At 40.8% G+C, this 15751-nt stretch overlaps 1 long non-coding RNA gene across 1 annotated transcript; it reads left to right on the top strand.

The window, feature by feature from the left end:
* Positions 1 to 1316: 1316 nt before the first annotated feature.
* On the top strand, positions 1317 to 11928 carry LOC133386770 (uncharacterized). The gene is made up of 3 exons (XR_009763283.1): positions 1317 to 1396; positions 6326 to 6375; positions 11456 to 11928. It is a non-coding gene; the product is annotated as an uncharacterized LOC133386770 (long non-coding RNA).
* The last annotated feature ends 3823 nt before the right edge of the window (positions 11929 to 15751 follow it).

The following is a 15751-nucleotide window of genomic DNA, read 5'->3' as shown; positions in this document are numbered from 1 at the left end:
ATCATACCCCCTTTTGAGGGCTTACTCTGGCCTTGGCTGAACTCGGATGAGGGACTTAGGCTGGCATAGCCCCTGCTGAACTGGTGATCCACCAGATCCTAACTCACTCATCCCAGCAGACCTTGGATTTTGATTGCTCCCTTACAAATTTTTGGCTAGAATTTGATGAAATTAGCAGACAAGCTTATCTCTTTGAGAACATGAATCCTGCCAAATATCGAAAGGATGGCTGTACCAGTTTTCTTGCAAAGGTAGCTGTTACAGTTTTAGGGTCGGCAAAAAAGGAATCGCCCCCCCCCCCAAACCTAGTGATTTGTGGACAAATTTCTGGCAGCCGCATTTTCCATTAATTGAAATTTCTGTTTCATTTAGTAGACCCACGTACAATGCATTACAATAATCCAGTTAAGAGGTTACCGGATCACGGATCACTGCAACATTATCTTTGTCCAAGTACAGCCAGAGCTGGCAAACAAGCCAAATCTAGTAAAAGGCAACACTGAGGCCACTGGGGCTTCCAGTGACAATGCTGGATCCAGGAGTACTCCCAAGCTACCTGCTATTTTAGGTAGAGTGCAGTCTTATCTAGAACAGGCTGTACAGCTTACACAGCCCATTACTGAATCAAGGCATGTGCATCAGCAAACTGATGATGCTTTATTCTAAGCTTTCTGTTGACTTCACCCAGCAGATTCATATCAATATTAAAGAGCATGGGGGACAAGATGGAGCCTTGTAGAACATCACAGTACAAGCAACATGGAGCCAAGCAGCCCCCAGCTCCCAAATGATGCTTTCTGACACTAACCCTACAGCTCCTATCCTACAGTGCCAATTCATGGTCAATGGGTTATATCCTAATAAAGAACTGAAGCAGAATGATACAGAGTGGATCCAAAACAGATCATGTGCTTCCAAATGCTACAGACAGAAGACAAATCTTGTGGTTGCTGCACACCTTTATTATCTATGTTATGGTGGGGTAGAACTAAAGATAGGCCTCCTGTCTTGGGAAACATACCTTGTTTCTTAAAGCTGTAATTCTGCCTTAAAAGTGCTAAACATAAGGATTGTGCCATTTCCTGTATATTTCTTGCTAAGTAAGTGGTATTTCTCATTGTAAAACTAAGGTGGTCAACATATCTAATGGAAAATGACAAAAGTGATCAAAATAAAACTTCTCTGGTAAATGGTGATATTTTTCTACTTTCTTTTGGGGTGGGTGCGGTGGAAGAAATTTCTATTATATGGCAACTCCCTTGCTCTTTAATGGGACATATTTATCCAGTATAATGCAGCTGTGTTTCAAGATCATCCAGAACTACAGGTGTCCCTTTTTACCAAATAGAAAATGCATTCATCCTGTTGTTTACGACTCGATCCTCCAAACCTCAAGGTAAATGAACAAATTACTTCTGCATTTCCATGTGAAGTGTGGGGAGTTACATTACTCCATCTTATGGAAACAATATACAGAGCCTCATTGTTGCTTTGGGCTTCATACCACCTATTGAGTTGCTCGAGTCTGCCGATTTTCCACACGTGTTAGTTAGATAAATAGATGATTTGGTGAAAAACAACAAACTGTCAGGCAGCAATACCCAAGGAAACTCAACAGTAAAACAAGGATGTTGATCTGCAGGCCTGTGTGACCTTTTGTATTTGCTGAAACAGCCTGTTTTAATTACTAATGGATACGGTTGCACTCCGATAAACATTACTGACGATTGAAAACAGCACCTTTATAAGCAAAGGATTTGGAGAAATTTAATCTTTGCAGTTTGAACTCAACTCCGAGTATTATAGGAAGAACAAAGTAACCCCTTGAAGAAGTTAATGGACAACTAAGTGGAATGGCTATATGTGTCATACACTGAGTAAAGAGGGACTGACAAAAACCCATTAGTGCCTGAAGGAGAAAGGCAAAGGCAGAAATTCTATCACTTCCAGATGAGCCCTCGTTGCATCTCCCCAAACTCTCTATTAGAATGACAGGGAAGAGGGAGGGCTATTAATCCAAAGGTCAGTGCAATTATACCCAGATTTCTTTTATTGAAAAGGCACTGGAAATTATCTAGAATGCTAGTGTTCCGAATGGAAGAATTGATACTTTAAAAAATCCATTTTGGTGACTTGATGCTGAAAGTAACAATTCCACCTGTCATGCGAAAGATGGGGGGGGGGGGCAACTTTCCAGTCTAGGCTCTAGCTGAACCAGTGTACAAGGAAAAGTGGTGTTGCACTTGATTTTTCTTCCCTCAGCACTCCTTGTGTAAATGTTCACTTATATTGCCCTCCAATGACTTGCTCTTGCTTATCTTGAGCAATGTAGCAAACTTGGATTGGTTATCTGGGACTGTGACATGATCCCATTCCATGCACGATCTCTGGTTGTTTTTGGGAACACCTATGTGACAAATCCAGGAAATAGGAAAGAGTGGCAGCTAGGCAACACAACTAGTACCAAGACAGCAACAGTTAGGAAAACAATGATGCTTAAAAAAGTGATTGTTTGCATAATCACTTGCACCCACCAAAATGGCTAGCTACTAACCAAAAATTTAAACTGGAGACGATTGAGTACAACTCTGGACTGAATCATGACCATGCTATTGAGGCTCTGAGATTATGATTAGAATAAACCATTGTATAAATGGTGAGACAACCATTCCTGATTGAAGGCACAGAGGATCAAACCCATTTCAGTAAAACAATTGGAGTTTAGACAGTTTATACGGCTTGTTCTCCTGGTATCTCCCTTGGTCTTTTAATCCAGTGAGAGTTTCTGTTTGCTTGATCTGAGAACATTGCCGTTTCAGGACCTTTTTTCAGTACCTGAAACCACTATAGCTTCTCTCATCCATCACCCGCTACACCTGTGGTAGCCAATGTGATGTGCTCCAGATGTTGGACTACAAGTCCTGTCAGCACCAACCAGCATGGGCAGGATTAATGGAAGTTGTAGTTCAACAACATCTGGAGGGTACCACATTGGTTACCCCCAGAGCTTGGAAAAGTTACTTTTTTGAACTACAGCTCCCATCAGCCTAATCCAGTGGCCATGTTGCCTAGGGCTGATGGGAGTTGTAGTTCAAAAAAGTAACTTTTCCAAGCTCTGGCTACAACTTTCCCTTTTTTGTTGGTAGTCATGTTGGTAACTCTGCAGGTTTAGCCACATCTGGATGCTGCAGGCTCCCTGCATGCTATTATTGAGTCCTTGGACCAAGTAACAGCCTTGAGGCTCTACTTCTATTTCCAGGTCAATAATTGTTACCTGGAAATCAGGGCTTAATGTCAGATGACATTTATGAGATGCCATTTCAAATATGTTTTACAGGACTCATTGACTTTCACTGTAGTGTATCCCAGTTCTGGGTAAGCTTTCAAAACCTAGCTGCCTGAAATAAGCACACCTCTTGTTTTTGCCTGAAATGCTGACCGACCTCCATTCCATTTTGTATTATATGGCTGGATCAAGACAAAAGGATCCTAATAGATGTTTGTAATTTTAAAAGACTCTCATGATTTTTATTTTTGTTTTTAAGTTCTGTGTTCTGGGGGGAAAAAGGGAATTTCTTTTCCGTATGAAGAATGTTTCCATCTCTCATGCTTTTGGCAGAAATCTTGAAAGGACAATTTCATATAGATATAGAGGAGTGCTTATATGTGGCCTCCAGCAACTTCTGATCTGGCACTATAAGCCTTTTCCTGTATGGATCAATGGAGCATAATGTCTCTAACTTATTACGGAACAAAAGAATTAGGTGCAGTTGGGGTCCTTCTCATCCTGGATTCTGAAGACAACAGGTTCATTTCAGGCTAAGTGTCCAACCCCTACGTAGTAACTGTCTTGCCTGCAACCATACAACCCTCCCACCCACATATTTCAAAACCGTGTTCAATATTAACGTACAGTTCCCACTCCTGAGGCGCCCACATGTATTCTGTGCCTTCTGACCATTTAAGCACATATCTGATACATGCCATTTGTTTGCTGCAAAGCAAGAATTGCTAAATGAAAAATATAAAGGGATTCAATGTCCAAAATCAGCTTGCTCAGTGGCAGAGCATCTGCCTTGCAGGCAGAAGGTTCCAGGTTCCATCCCCAGCATCTCCAGGTAAGGCCGGATGAGATCTCTGCCTGAAAACCTGGTGGGCTTCTGCCAGACAGTGTCCAAGGTCCTGAGCTAGATGGGCCAAGGACCTGACTCAGTATAAGGAGCTTCCTAGGTTTCTGGATTTATGATTGGAATTTCCCTCCCAAATGATTTCCCTTCTCCCATCTATCCTGTTGATATTCTGCTGGTACTCTGCATACAAGGATAAAATTGCCAGTTTTAAGAACTACTAGTTTCTCCTCCTGATGATATGTTTATTATTTATCTGTTACATTTGTGCCCTGTCTTTCCATAAAATATGACCAACATAGTTAACAACAATAACATCTACAATAAAAACAACGAATTGACAAACAAGCAAGCAATATCACAATGTAGTCGCATAGGACCAGATCAAACTGTCAGCTAGTTAAAAACAGGTGGCCATCAGTAAGGGGTCCAGATGAACCTTCTTTGGTCAGTAGTTCCAACGTCTGGGCACAGGCACAAGGAAAGCTCATTGTATCAAAATCAATTACAATCTTTGCCAATATTAAAAATACTGTAAATGCAATATTTATTCTCTGTTTTGGAGGGTGTGCTGTAAAATGTGCAAATCTGTTCTAGGAAATGAGTGATTGCTAACTGTGAGTAATGCATACCTAATTGCTGAGTGCTCTAACTCGGTGGTTCTGAAACTTTGTGAGCATTCCACAATAAACTTGTTGAAGATTCCCCAGGGATAATAACAGGGCCGGTGAATCATTATGCTAAGTACTCAGCAGGACAGGGCCCTTTTTGATCTGATGTTCCTGCTATGCAGTCATTATCTGTTTCAGTGTGAAGAGTGTGCCTGTTTTGTTCCTGGCACTTTCCTCTACAACAAAGGCTTTTTCTGTGGATTCTCGTTCTGAGGATCAGGAGCATTCTTCCAGTCCTATGAATTCCTTCATACCCAATGTGCAGGTTGTGTTAGACCATTCCAGAGGACAATATAAGATGCACTTTTAAAAAATTGGCTTCTCATGCTTGAGTGGAGCATTGGTCCAGCTAATGGGTTGGAGCCCATGAATGAATCACAGCCAGACCTAAGATGGGCCGTGCAAGCGATGCCACATTTTGCTTTGAAAATGTGAGAAATGGAAAGATGGGAGTGGGGCAGAATGATCTGAGCAGCTCATCTACGAGCTGCACTGTCACTTAACAACACCAAAGCATCTGTAGCTGTTTACTTCTAAATCCCTCAACTTATCTGAGGGACCTACTCCATAGGACCATACCAGCTTTCTCCAACCTGGTCCCCTCCAGAGATGGTATACGTCTGGTCCCATTGTCCCTGGCCATTGGCCACACTGGCTGGAACTGATGGAGATTGTAGTCCAAAACATCTGGAAGGCACTAGACTGGGGAGGCTGGCCTACACTATGAGGAGCTGCTGGGGTCTTTGGGCAGCTGCCCATTGTGGTGAGCCAGTGAACTGCAGGTGGCAGCTTTCAGTGGCTCTGCTCTCAGAGAATGCCTTTGGATCCTCCTGGACAGTTAGGAGTAGAAGGAGGCTTCCTGTTCCAGGGGAGGCTTGCTTAAGCAAAGTTGGTTGTTCTTCAGGCCTGGCTACTAGCTTGCTCCTCCCTCCTGCCTTGCCCCTTTCAGATCTGACTTGTTTTTGGTTCTGTCAGCTAGCTTTGTCCCGTGGCTCCTGGTTTCTGGCTCACCTCAGAGTGCTGCCGACAGTCCAAACCTAATATACCCTGAGGGCTTGTCCATACCTGAGATTAATGTGTATTTGAAGCTGCTTGTTCCCATTTAAGTAGTGCTGTCCACATGACACCCCCCTCAAACAGCTCTTATCCTTCTGGTTCTCCTCTGCAAATTTGGATTTTTCCGATTCAGGGACAATCAGATAAGTTTTGAAAAATGTGACCCAAAACCTCTCCACTTGAGATAGCGGATGCATTGCCTCATTTTTTACTTAGGGGCAGGTCGAGCACCCATTTTTCACTGCTCCCCTTTTCCTGACCTCTACATTTTTCTGTCACCTGTTCCATTCCAGCAGTGATGGTACCTGTTCCTGGTGAGCTCTGCAGCTCTGTGCGTGTGTGTGTTAATCAGATTTGTACAATACAGGAAAATTGAAAAACCCCCACCAATGATTTCTCCAGATCTCCCTGCTTCACCCCCCCCACTATTGATTTCACTGTATTTACGGTATTGATTTGTCCCACAACTAGGGATGCAGTTCGCATGATGGTGCTGGTTCAGATCTCATTTCGCCAGACTGGTAAGTGGTTACAGTTTGTGTTTGTTTGTTTTCCGCTATCTTCTGCTTTTAACAGCTCGATTCCCCCCAGCCCAATAACATTATTGTCATGGTTCTTTCTACTAATGTTTTCATTCTTTCTTATACGCCCGATAGAGAGTTAGGTAGCTGAAAACAGGACTCTGTGGTTGCCTTTCACCTGCCTCCCTCCTTGGATCGTTGGGGTTACTTGAAATGATTAGCTCTGAGGATCTGTGACAGTTTTTCAATGTTATTTTATTTTATTTTGATTTGGTGCTTTATTGTTTGCTGCCAGTCTGCTCTGCCAGTGTTCCCTACCAACAACCACATTCCTATTTTTTGGAATGGGAAGTATGTCATTTTAGGATTGAACATAAAGTGTGTGCATGCAAGCTTGTATTGAATTGGGAATTCCCAGATGTGTGCTATTGTGCAATTCCTGGACAACACAATTTTTAACGAAAGGTGCATGCACTGTGCAGCTGATTCCTGTGCGCATGTACCATTTGTGCAAAACGACCACATTTGAATCAACAAATTGGAAGGCAGGGACAGAGACAAAAGGGAAAGCCTACCGGTATGGACTGGAACAAGTAGATTTGATCTTCATCTGCAAATCTGCATGGATTAATGAGGTCAAGTTGCAATGGAGAAAATGAGGATTCCAAGATCCAGCTCAAATGTGAACAAGCTCTACAACCTGCAGCAGATAAGGTGGAAATTCTTGGCAACTGTACTTTAGAATAAGTGCTAAGAATTCTCTACTGGAGATCTCTACCACCCCCACCTACAACTACTAACTTCCTTGGACACCTTTGGGTGGAAAGGCAGAGTAAAAAATGGTCTTAAAACAAAGATATAAATGCATTCAGCCCTGTTTGTCTACTCTGACAGGCAGAGACTTTCTAAGGGGTCTTTCATAGTCTTATTTTTAACTGGAGATTTTGTTTAGACACAAATGTAGGGACTTCATGATTGCAGCCATACCCAAAAGCATATGTTCTGCCACCAGGTTATGGGCTTTTTCCTCGGTGTTGACACAAATGTTGTCTTTTGTCTTTAATGGCAAAAATAATACTAATAAAATAAGTAAAAAAGCCATGAGAAAGACAAAAGATGAGAAACATACAAGTGAAAACTTAACAAAGAAGTTGATTTGTGCAACTTCTGGTGTGCAAGTTTTAGGAAGACTGAGGGACACTTATTTAATTTCCTTTCTTGCTTTTGAAAACAACAACAAAAAATGAAACTTTGAGGGGTGGTGTTTTTTTCCTTTTTCCTTCAAGGGTTACAACAAAAGACATTGATTTTGTCACCATAATGAGAGCAGACCCTTTTAAATGTTCAAAATAGGAAAGAGAGGAGAAATTATTAATATTTCTTTAGTTGTCAGATATATCAAGGCAGGAAAGAACACAGGACACTGATTTTATTTTGTTACCATCTGTCACATGCCTTTAAGTGCAAGTGGAAAATGAAGACAATTGAAATGGGGTTTTGCCCCACTTAAATGTTTCATTTATGTCATTTGTTGACCACCTGTCTGCCCACAGCATACTGTGGCATAAGTCAACTTGACTGCACAATGTCAAAAGCATGGCATGTGTATGGCTGGCCATTTTAATGGTTGTGTTGTTTTTTTCATAGATTTTGGGAGGAAGGGGGTTAGTCCTGACACCTCAAGCTGCAATTCTCAAGGGAGGCATTTACTCTAAAACAAGTCACATTGCAATTGAAGAGTTGACTTACAAGCAAGTGCTGAAAGGATTGGAGCCTGAATGTCATAAACCAGTTGGCTTTAATATTTTCAAATCTGGGCTCATCTACATGTTGTTAGCAGAGACTCCAAAGTGCTCTCTGGCTTCCATCAAGAATGGACACAGCTTCTTAAGAAAGAACTACCTAAACTGTTTATTTTAGGATAACAATGCAAAACCAGAGGTGTCCCTATTTCTGTCTGTGAAATATAGGAAGTTATGCAGATCTGGTTGGAGAAACAGGGTTCAAGCATTATTTTAATATTATAATAAGAAAAATCCTAAGAGGTGTGTGTGCACATGCATGCGCAAACGCACACACACTTTATTTAAAATAGAATTATTCCATTCAGACATTCTTTTTCTTAATTGGCACAGTGGTAATTAAAAAAAAATACCTAGCACCATGCTGATACATGAATTTTTCCAACATGCTTCATCACAGTTGCTCTAATGTGTTTGTAGGAAACAATCTGAGTCTGAAGAGCACTGTGGAATAAAGGGAAAGTTAACTTAGGAAAGAAGGAAGCCACCTCATACCAAGGTCAACCATTGATCCATTTAGCTCATTATTGTCAATGTCTTCACTGACTGGAGGTGGCTCTGCAGGGTTTCAGACATGGGTCTTTCTCCTAGTCCTTCCTGGGGAGATGCATGGTACGCTGAGCTAATTCCTCCCAATATGATACATGGTGGTGCTTTAAAGCACCATCATGAGGTGTCACAACATCAGTATTGGGGCTGCATTGTGGCCAAGCACCATAGAGGTACTTAAATGGTGTTTAGCTGTATGTTTGGCTGACTGTAAGGACATCAGGGACGTTGCCTTGACTGTATAATTTAGTGGTATAGTCATGTGAAGGATGTGAATTGTGATTAGCCAGTGTGGGAGGAAAGATTTGAGCATTTGGTTCTCAGAGGAGGAACGGAACGCTCGGTAGTTCAAACCACATCTTAAATCAAAGTCAACAAAAATTAGAGAATCAGTGTTAAAATTTGTACACGGATGGCACTTAAACACAGTCAGGCTGCACTATGTGAATCCTGTCCTATTGCTACTAAGCTGGAAGGGATATAAGATGAGTGGGTCACTAACTCACATTTAGTGCGATTGTGCATGGGCTCACGATTTCTGGCAGAAGGTTTTAGCAGATATTGCTGAGATTACCCAAGTGATCCAGCTGGACCCAGGACTAGCGCTGTTGTCTCTATTCCAAGACCCAAACAATCATATCCTTCTCAAGAAGCTCTATTTTGCACTTGTTAACTACAGCTTGGATGAAGATAGTGCATTTCTGTAAGAGTGGTGATGAATTCTGGAAGTAAAGATGGTATGATAGGATTGGGCAAACTGTGTTAGCAGGAAAGCAAGGTAGAAAGTCTAGGGAGGGGATTAAACAAGACTCATTTTTTGACACCTGGTTCCTATTTCTCTCCTATGTTGCCTCCACTAGAAGCAACATTCAGCCGCCAATTAACCAAATTTTGACTTGCTTTTTTAGATATGGTGGTCACTTTTTCTAACTATCTCTTGGTTTGTGAGCTGCAAGTTAGAAGACCAGTGAAGATGGGCAAGCAACAACACACAAACCTTATAACTGGATACAGAAGCAAGAGGAATATATTTCTTGGCTAGTGGGCCTCCAGGTGCTGTTGAGCTCTAATGGCCAGGGGAGATGGGAGCCATAATCCAGCAACATCTGGAGGGTCACAGGTTCTCCACCCCTGGGCTATAGGATATATATTCCCCACCCCCACCAGCAAATTATTGTAGTTACCATGCAGTGGTTTCCATCTGGAACTGGACTATACAACTGAATGAAAACCTAGTAATTCTAGACTGATGCAGTGTTGAGTCCTGTGGTGATTCACCTGTGGAATGCATACAACAATACTCTCATCCTAGAGTATCAAGAAAGCAACTAGTGTCGGTTTCTAGCTGACAGAGATGTGATTGCAGGCTTCTACTACCATGGAAAAGCATGGAAGCTTCAACCATTAGCAGACCAAAAGGGCAGAACAATAACTTGCAGAAGAAGGCTGCCTCTACTTTTAAAAGACCAAAGGTAGTTTTGTAGAGTGCCAGATGGCCTAGCTCTGAGAAGAATGGAGGAGCCAAGCAATCAACATACTGGCTGGGAGTTGGAATCCAATATTTGGAGGGCAGCATGTTCTGTATCTCTGCCTCATAGACATCACAGAGATTGCAAAGCTGATTTCCCCCAGTGGGTAAACAGCTTGTCTGAATCCTTTCTGTGAAAACATGGCAGATAGGATCGGAATAGTGTGTTCTTTTCTGAGAGAAGCAATGGATGCTTCGCCCTCTGTGTGTATACCAATCCATGAAGGGGGAAGGAGTGTCACACCTCCTGCCCCCAGTGTCCACATGTTCAACACAATATTGTGAAAGGGGAGCCTTTGTGCATAGAGGAAAATGAGAGATCAGGAACAATGCACAGTTGGGGTTCCCAGTTACATGAGATCCTACATGCATAGGCTTTCCTTTCCAGATATTGTGCAGGTGTCTGGCTTGGGAGGTATACAGATGTTATGGATAAGCTGGGAGGTGCAAGCTCACTTTTCCTTCCATGTGTTATCAATTCATGTCGATGGAGATTTCCTGAACAACCTTAAGGGTGACAGAAAAAGTGGAAAGAATTTTGGAACAAGTTTCCATTCAGCTTTTTGTTTTTTACTTCTTTATCCCCCACTCCTCCCTGTTGCTCTGTTCAAGGTAGGAATGGGAGGATCTGCCAGTTTCAATTCTCTTGCTTTCTCATTTTTCCAGTCTTAAACTTGGTTCTTGACATTTCTGCAGGAATTTGCATTTTTTTTAAAAAAAATCCTCATGAAAATTCTTCAGCATTTTAGTGCGAATTTCTCACACACACATTTTGTATGCAGCGTTGACTAATGTATACATTTTTGCAAGTCTTTTCTCCTAATACAATGCATTTTTGTATGTTATTTTCATTTATATATTAATTTTATGCACAATTTCCCTTAATTAATTTTTAAAACATTGCTTGGTTGGAAAACTGCATTGCAAAGTTTGGATAAGTGCAAATTTTGAAGGATGGTTGTGTTTCAGTTCTCATATTGTTAAACTACAAATTTGTTAAAATTACTTTTAAATAGCGGAGACTGGTGGCTTCAATGTCAGCAGGGCAGTAAATCTACTCCAGGTTTTAATCAGCACCTTGGACAGCTCCTTGAAAGTTCTGACTAAAACCCGGAGCGGATTCACTGCTGAATTGACATCAGAGCAACCAGTCTCCATTTGCTTTAAATATGAACTGATCAAATTTCTCCTCCATCCCCAGTTCCAGGGCCTGTCTGGAAGATTGTTTCATGGTGCAAGGAATTCATTCTCTGAAATTGTTGCTCAGTTGTTATGAACAGCTCAGACTTCTTTTCCACAACTACCCTGCGTCTAAATCCTATAACAATTTGAGCCAAGTGACACACAAATCTTCTGTGAACAGCTCCTCAAACTCTTGTCATCTATTTTTTTTTTATTGCTAATGGATTTTTAAATATTCCATTTTCTACACATTTTTATTTGGTAGAATTAAACAGCGTGCATGAAGTACTTTAACTTGACTTTGATGTACACCATTTTTCTGAATGAAAGATCAAGCCTTTTATTTACATGTTATGGAGTGATTGCCTTTTAAAAGTCTAACCCATTAATATTCCTTTTTTTAAAAAAAAAATCAATCACTGTACTCAGTCAGAAAGAAAGAGAAGTTTTAGAAAGGATCAGTTTAAAATAAAATAGCATTGCCCAGACTCAGCCAATGTGGGAGAAAAGGTGTGATCCTTTCATGTGTAAACAGGGTATGGAAGACCATATGCAAAGCCAAGTGTTGCAAGAAAACACTTAGCCTTTCAGGGTCAGCCTGCACATCTAACTTTCTCCTAATGTTTCCTTGCTTCCTTTAATGGAGAGCAGCCACTGAAGGCTGAAGGCTGAAGGCAGGAGCAGAGGAAGGCTGGGTGTGGAGGGATGCTTGCTTGACCTTTTCCCTACCATTTATTTCCCTTCTCAGAACCACAATCAAGCTGCATTTTTCTTCATCTGGGATACAAGCATCCAGGGCAGGGATGGGGAACCTCTGTTGGACTCTGATAATGCTTCTCCCTTGCCTGGACGGAGGATAGAGGGGTTGTGCAAGTGTGTGTAGGGAATTGTCTACTGTACAAAGGTGAAGTTCCCATCTGTTGCTACACCCACTTTTCCCATTGGTTGGCATGTAGTCCCCGGATGTTTGCCCAGAAGGGGATGTGGCCCTCCAGCTGAAAATGGTTCCCCAGCCTAGAGCTAGGGGCTTGATATTGAGAAGGAAAACCAATATTCCAAATGGCATTCTGTACCATATCAGGAATGGTATATAACCATTTTTGGAGAGACATATTTCCCCCCCAGTTTCTCTAGCAAAAAGACCTTGTGGGGAAAAAAAAGTTGATTGATGACATCTTAATGAGTCAAATATGTGCCAATTTCTAAGCATAGCACAGTTTCAAAATTGTTGGCTCAGGTAAGTTTCTCATTAGCAGATGTTGAATGATTACATGCTTTGGATGAAATAACCTCTTCTTTTAAAGAACAGTGTCTAATATCTTATGTGAAGGTCAAGTTCATAGATTTGAGTCCCCATTTTCTGAAGCATGAGTCTTTAGATACATAAGTCCTAGATATTGTAGTATCATGAAGACTCCCTTGAGCAGCATTGCAATTAGATATCAAAACTCTTCTTGCCATGGCATGGATGTGACCAGTAAACCAAAGTTACTACATCCATGTTCTAGTAGAATTGTAATAAGGCCACTGTCCGTTTCCAAAGAACAAGCATTTTTAATTCAGAAACAAAACATTCACACTAATGCACGCCTTTGATGTGCAACTGAATATGAATGCATTAGAAAAATTGAGGCTACAGACTTCAGCTAAGTATCCATGGGCTTATTTTGTTGACTTCTTGAACATAGCACTATGTTACTGGTTCAAAATGGAGAAAATGGAACCATTAGGCCTATCAAATGTGTTGATTAAACAGAAGAAAAACCCTTCATAACTTACTTTCTTTTGAAAAAAACCCTGTAAAACAGCTTCTTTTGCATTTTCCTATTCAAAAATGTATTCTAATAAAAGTTTGAAGTCTTCAAATATATTTGCCCCTCGAGCAAACTTTTTTTCATTTAATATTGTGTCTGTTAATTAGTGTTTCAAATTTGCAAATTCTTTATTGGTTTATATCAATGTAATACCCAAAGCTCATCTCATTGCCAGATTTGAATGAAATATGATCCTGTTTATTCTATTAAAATGAAGGCTGGAAACTGTTACCCAAATGCCACAGGAATTCTTGCCATTTTCTCATCAAATTCCTCATCAGATTTCTCGCTCCCTTTTTTTGTTAAAGCCACATTGTTTTAGATTTTTGCGCCTTGGCATTTAAATGAAATTCAATGGGCCCCACTGGAGAAAAATATCTGCAGGGACATATTGTACATAATCTCCATTCCAATCAAGCAGGAGTGTGCTAGTGTAATGGAAAAGATGCCTGTTCTTACTCTGGTTAGATTTACTCTAATGTGGCTATTGAATCAATCTGTGTGAAAGAACATTTAGCAAATTAAACTTAGAAGAATAGAAAAAAGTCTTTCCCACCTCTAAGTAATCAACAGTACATCTTACTTTGTAAATAGCATTAACTATGACTTTCAAACAATATTAAATTGAAGGCCAAGTGTCTTTTTGAGTTTCTAAAAGGAATTAGGCACCTAACTTCATTGGGACTTACTTTGGAGTAAACATGTAGAGGATTGCACCCTTTCACTGATGCTGAGTAGCCTTATTGAAATCCATGGCACTCTTCCAGAGCAAAGTTTGAACTAGGGCTATGCACTGGATCCAGCTGAATCCCAGATCCCGTACTGAATAGGGGTGATTTGAGTTGACCCAGGATTCAGACAGATCAGTATGAGGCAGCCCTGGGTTAGATTTGGTTCCCCCAGAGCAATCCAGGGTTGTCAAAGGTGGGAGCAAGGAGAGAGGGAGAAGGAGATGCACATGCAGCATGTGTAGGTCTCCTTGTGCCCCCCTCCTGACTGCATGTTTAATTAGGGATTTAAGCCATAATTAAACACTATGCCAGCCCTCCAAATCACTTCAGGGCCCAGCTCAAGGTTGGATTCTGGCTGCTCCGACGCACCAGATTGGGCCCCAAGTGGAATCAGGGGGTCTTTGCTAGGGATGGAAAGATCTGTCAGTTTCGATTCTCTGTTTCTCATTTTTCAAATCGTAAATTCAGTCCTCCACATTTCTGTAGCAATTTGCAATGTTTTTTTTAAAAAAATCCTCATGAAAATTTTCCAACATTTTAGCATGAGTTTGTCCTAATAAACACATTTTTGTAGGCAGTTTTAACTAATGTGCACATTTCTGCAAGCAATTTCTCATCATATATTTCATGTGTTGTTTTCCACTCATATTCATTTTTATACACGCCTTCTGCTAACATATGCATTTTTGTAAACATTGTTTGGTTGGCCGACTGCATTGCAAAATCTGAATAAGTGTGAATTTTGAACAATGACTGTTTTGGTTCTCATATTGTTTCGGAAAGTGTGATTTGATAGATTCAGCCTGAAATGTTGAACTGAATCAAAATTCTCACCCTTCCATAGTCTGTGCTCAGCCCTGTTTTGAACTACATCGAAGAAGTTAATCTGTGCATATCACATGGTACAGTCCAGGCTGGGGATGGAATCCTCTCCTTTTTTACATTTCATTTTTAAGTGTAGTCCCCTAGTGGTTGTTAATGATCCAATTACTTTTTCCTCCAATATCTTTTCATTTTTCTGATCTCCTAGTATGTATGTATGTGTGTGTGTGTGTATATATATGCTTTGCAGAGAATTATCAATATTACAATTACTATTTATTTATGACTCCATTAGTATCTATCTTTATTCTGAACTCTGTAATGATTGCCTGTTTACATTCCATTTCAAGTGCACTGCAGACAGATTAAGACAGATAAGCAAGTCAGTATCTTCTCCCCTGCTGCTTACAATCAACATTAAATCCCCCCCTGCTGCTTTCTGTAGGTCAGTTACAATCAACACTTCATTGACATCAGTGAATTTAAAGAGCTCACATAGAAAGTAGATCAATAAAAGTATCACTCACACTACTGATGATTTCAAAGTGATTTTTTTTTAAAAAAACCCAATTGGAAAAAAAGAAGAAGAATGAACCAGAAATCTGGTGTGGAGAGTTGCTACTTCAAAATTCTCTCTGCAAAGATAGAGAATATCAGAAATAATAATTAATCTGATGGTAAATCCCATTATTGCAGACATGGAGCCCATCACTAGTCCAAATCTGTAGCCAGCCTAAATGTTCAAGGGGGGGATGACAAAAATTTAAGAGGACAGAAAATGGGGGGGCAGTCCCACAGGTCACTTTGGCTATGGGCCTGATACAGTCATTCTGAGAAAGTGCCGCTTGACAATGCGGGTGAAGGATTGTATCACAACATTATCTCCTAAATTTAAAAAGTCTCAGTATGCAGAAAAGCTAAGAAAGCTAGAATTTATTTTAGACAGGG

The sequence above is a fragment of the Rhineura floridana genome, chromosome 6 (genome assembly GCF_030035675.1).
Source record: "Rhineura floridana isolate rRhiFlo1 chromosome 6, rRhiFlo1.hap2, whole genome shotgun sequence".
Taxonomy (NCBI): domain Eukaryota; kingdom Metazoa; phylum Chordata; class Lepidosauria; order Squamata; family Rhineuridae; genus Rhineura; species Rhineura floridana.
The sequence above is the reverse complement of the archived record's forward strand: the minus strand, read 5'-3'. Positions and strand labels throughout refer to the sequence as shown.